Here is a 5,000-nt window from a genome sequence, read left to right as displayed (position 1 = left end):
TACTAGCCCTCTATGCCACACTTTAGTTGTTTCCAGAATCCAAATTGATGTGAGTACAAGAAGTGATTCCGTTTTAGGTGGTCCGTTACACGGGACGATATTATCTTTTCCAGGACTTTGCTCACTGATGACAGCAAAGACACAGGTCGATAATTTTTAACTTCCGACATGCTTCCTTTTTTGTGTATTGAAATAACATTACTGGTTTTCCATATATGTGGGCATTCTTTTGCTGAGAGGCAGTTGTTATAGATCCTGATAAGTGGCAGCGAGATCTCCTTGGCACATCTTCGAAGGAGTCGAGGACTAATCCCGTCTGGCCTTACAGCCTTCTTTTCGTGAAGTCCAATCAATATATTGTAGACTTCCGATTGAGATATCCTTATAGTTGGCATTTCGTCCCGTGCCATTTGTTGCAATTTTATTGTTTGTTGTTGATTGTTAGAAAGTTTCATCTTGTCTGCAAAATGTTGAGCAAGAAGATTTATTTTGTCTTCAGTATTTATTGCCATTTTACCATTCTGGGCCATGCGTGGGGGAATAGTACTGTCTCTTAGGTCTCCTTGCTTATCTTTGATGATGTTCCACCATAGTTTGCTGCTAATACACCCTTTTTCTAGTTTCTTTTTTGTGTTTCTTTCCCACATGGCAATAGCCTATTTCTGAGTATTTTCCATGTGCTTTGTAGCATTTTTTATTTAAAAGCTTGTTTCTGTGTGTTGGTTTGCCAAGCTTTATATTTTTTCAGATGCTTCTTTGCATCGCTGTCCAAACCATGGCTGGTCGGATGGTTTTGTGGTCTGTGTTGTATGGGGCACAAACTCTTCAATTAAACTCGTTACTGTTTCATTAAAGCTTATGACTTGGTGGTTGACACTTCCTTGGACGACATGGTCCCAGTTTAATCGTGCCAGAGATGTTTTTATGGCAGTCCAATTTGCAGAATCCCACTTCCATAATGTGCAAGTGCAATTCTCCTCCTTGACCTTCTTCATCTTGATCTTGGTCAATACTGCCAAGTGATCAGAGGAGCCAACATACCTCAAAGGTGCGCAGCTTATTAAGTGTGGAGGTAAATCAGTTACCACCGGATCAAGTGATGATCCTGATTGGCGGGTGGGAAATATACATGATTGTTTAAGTCATATGCCGCCAGTAAGGTGTCGAAGGCAATTTGTATTCTATTTTGATTCAGGTCTCCGATGACTAATACATGCTGACAGTTATTGCAAGTCATTAGTCTAAAAAGGTTTTCCATTATAAAGTTTATGAACACTGGCCCTTGAGATGGAGGACGGTAACAACCAAGGCATAGTGTTCCGTGTCCTTGTGCATCAATAATTTTAAACAACAATATCTCCAGAATTTTGGGTATGTCGCAGTCGATTATCTGGAGTTGAAGGTTTTCTCTAACATAGGGCTACTCCACCGCCCTGCGTATTGCGATCTTTTCTTGCCCAGTTCGAGAAGCCAGGAATCTTTGCATAGTTATGGGCAACTTTGTCGTCTAAAAATGTTTCTACAACAAAGACAATATCAGCATTATTTTTTATCACAAACTGGTGGGTGAGTTCTCCTACGTTAATATGGAAGCCTCTTATATTTGCTGATATTATTTTGATCATGCTACGTTGCATGTCTTTGTTGTTAGGCGACATTTTGGAAGTATGCTTGTGGGTGTACTTTCACACTATGGTGGGGATGTAATTAGGTGTTGTTGTAGTTTTGGTAGGGATAATATATATCAACGTGTTCTTGAGGAAAAACTTGCTGTTGCCAGGTATTAAACTAATGTATTTGGGCCGATTGTACTGCAGAAAAAGTCTCCTGTGCACTGAGCCGGACAGCGCTAATCAAATCTTGGTTACGTATGTCAGCGATTCTTTCACGACAACGGTCTGAGGTGTGGTATCTTTTATTGCAATAATCTCAAAATTGTTGTTTTGGGCACTGATCCTTAGGATGTCCTTGACGATGACACTTCGTTCCTGGAATGTTGATTACGTTGTTCTAGTCGTGTCGTACCTGGTTTTGTGTTGCGTCTCTGTTCCTGTTGTGCTTTGAAGTGATGAGTCTGCTTCGCTCTGTGTTGATTGTGTGTTTGCTTTCGTGAAGTCTGATTTCCTTTAATTTGATGTTGTGGGCGTCTATATACGTCACTTTCAGAATTCACACTCTTTAATTTCTGCCCACCATATATATTGTTCTTCATTCTCTTCAATGTCTTTCCCATTCATGGTCAATTTTGTTGGCACCAGCCATGCAAGTAATTGACTTGTGTTGGACTGGGTTGAGATGAGTGTGTCAGTGATGGAGATAGCATCTACTATGATGCTTCGTTTTTCTGGCAAATCTCTCATTGAAAGCGGGATAACTGTGCTTTCGTAGATGTTAACTCCGAATGCAGTTGCCTGACTAGAGTTTGGAGCTGTTCTCTGGAAAGAGGTTCTAGGTCGTCAGCTTCCTCTTGGATTAAAGAGTCCGCTGCATGTTCATATGATATAACTGGATCAGTTATCCCAGTTAGAGCCCTGAGGTGTCCAGTCTTCTCACAGTTGTAGCTGGTGTCTTTCCTGAGACATCTTACGTGACAAGAATTAGGACAATTCTCTATGAGGCATTTCTTGGCCGTTCGATCTTGTGTTGGTGATAACTATTGTTGTTTGTCATCCTCTTTATCCAAGGATTTAAACACATAATTGCAGAGCGAAATGATATATACAAAATATTATTATTATTATTTTTTTATTCGTGAATAAGCAAAATTACAGGAATATATGAACTTATATAATTCACAGAATGAAGTAGGCATACAATGCACCAATTATACAATAATTATTAATTATACAGATTGTAACTCTATGCAATATAAACACTTACAGACGATAAATAAATTTCAATTCTGCCTATGTTTCACGTACTCATAGGACCTGGAGTTTTAACCACCTAGCTCCTCGTTCTATTGAATTTCGCTGCCAAGATGGACTCGCAGGTTGACGTGAAAACTTCCCTTTCGGGAAACTGATCCTATACCTATCAGTGGCAGGAAGAGAGTCTGCCTTATTCCCTATCCCTAAACAGAAATCGAAAAGATGTTTTATACGATAGTTTTGCCTTACCCTGTCCAGCATTGATTCATATCCATCTAAATGGACCCCTTTGAAGATTTACCCGCAGGGTTCATTACATCAACTTGCATGGACAAATGAGACTCTGCGGCAGAGGAGATACATATGTATAAAGAGCAATCAAGTGTAAACAATTGATCAAGGCCGTCACAACGACCGTTACGACCTGAGGGAGGGAGAGAGAGGTCGAGCGGTAAAATGTCAACGAACTTGATGTTTATTCAATTTTTTGATATGACGTTGTTTGTACAATTTTTAAAGTCGTCCAGTACGTAGCAAATGTTACCATTTGCTTCTTTGGACATTTATAGATAAGTATACAAAAAATAATCCAGAAGCTGAATTTATAACAGGGTGAAAATATGGAAAAAAGTTGAAACAGAGCTCTGACGACCGTCTTGACGATTCTCTCTTTCTCTCTCTCCCTGCCTGTCTCTCTCTCTCTCTCTCTCTCTCTCTCTCTCTCTCTCTCTCTCTCTCTCTCTCTCTCTCTCTCTCTCTCTCTCTCTCTCTCTCTCTCTCTCTCTCCTCCCTCCCTCCCTCCCTCCCTTTCTCTCTCACTCTCTCTCTTTCCCTCCCTCCCTTTCTCTCTCATTCTCTCTCTTTCTCCATGTGTCGTTCCTTGACCAAAATACAAATTCTCGACCGAGTGGTATCTGGAAGGTTATCAGTGTTACTAGGGGGGCTAGAGGGGGACAGTGAAGGTCTGATAATTTCGACCTTGCCCGCCGGAGCACCACTGCCAATGACTATTCTAGAGTAATTATAAAAATGAAGCATTCAAATGTATGTTATCTTCATAATTATGTAACATACTAGCAAGCGTAAGTGAAATAATTATTCTATTTTCGGCATTGCTTACAATTTATCGAGTTATCTTTCTGTCATATTGTATAAACCGAATGGCCTAATCAGGAGAAATGTGGCACCGTTGCAAATTAATTAATTCTCCTTGACGCCGCGCACCATCGCCACTATTTCGGTTTCTATCATCATGTCTTGTGGTTTCCCTTACGAGACTCCATCCTAGAGTCATTCATCACCTCAGCATCTTTCTTCATTTTCCATTCCAATTTTTCATTGTACCTCCTTTGCTTCCCAACTTCTCTTTCACCCATCCTGCCTCCATCTCCTCATCATCCACCCTGTTCCTCTCTGTCTCCATAACCTTGTCCTTCCCATTTATCCCCTCACCATTCAGCATCTCCCTCTGATTTTCCCGCGTCTTCACAACCTTGCCCTCATTCATCCCTCCCTCTCCTTTTCTCGCGTCCCCTCAACCTGATCCTTCTCATCCATTCCCACATCACTTCCCGTCTCCATCTCTCATTGTGCATTCCACTGCTGATTTGATCATCATTGTATTTCCTTGCGAGGAAGACGAGTCTGTAAAAACACTAAGATTATGTAAAACATTATCCACACATTATCATACTGCTCTCTACCAAAGGAATAACAGCAGAATAGAGTGCAGTGTAATGTAGCATATTACATGGATAGGAGTAAGTAAGAACAGTAAAAACATTCTGCAAATAATTCTTTTAAGCAGCTACTATATTATAAAATGAGGTGTAGTACCAGTACAGGTGTACTGTACTGTACATTATTCTTAACAATGCTTAAATTTCAATATATATGCAGTTCTCATTTAAGTAAAGTATATACTGTATAATATACTGTACTGTAGACCTGCGCCTATTGGCACTACCCTACCTCACTACTTCAACATTAATTTCCAGTTAACATGCTTCCCAATCAAAGGCTAGATGCCTTTCTGAACAGCTGCTTAGTTTGGAGCATACCTATCAAAGGCTGTAGATTAAGCACAATTATTTAGTAAAAACAATCTGAAATGAAACAAAATTTGTAGAT

Source organism: Penaeus japonicus, unplaced genomic scaffold (assembly GCF_977035675.1).
Source record: "Penaeus japonicus unplaced genomic scaffold, GWHDUDI00000001_assembly GWHDUDI00000015, whole genome shotgun sequence".
Taxonomy (NCBI): domain Eukaryota; kingdom Metazoa; phylum Arthropoda; class Malacostraca; order Decapoda; family Penaeidae; genus Penaeus; species Penaeus japonicus.
This window is presented reverse-complemented; position numbering follows the sequence as displayed.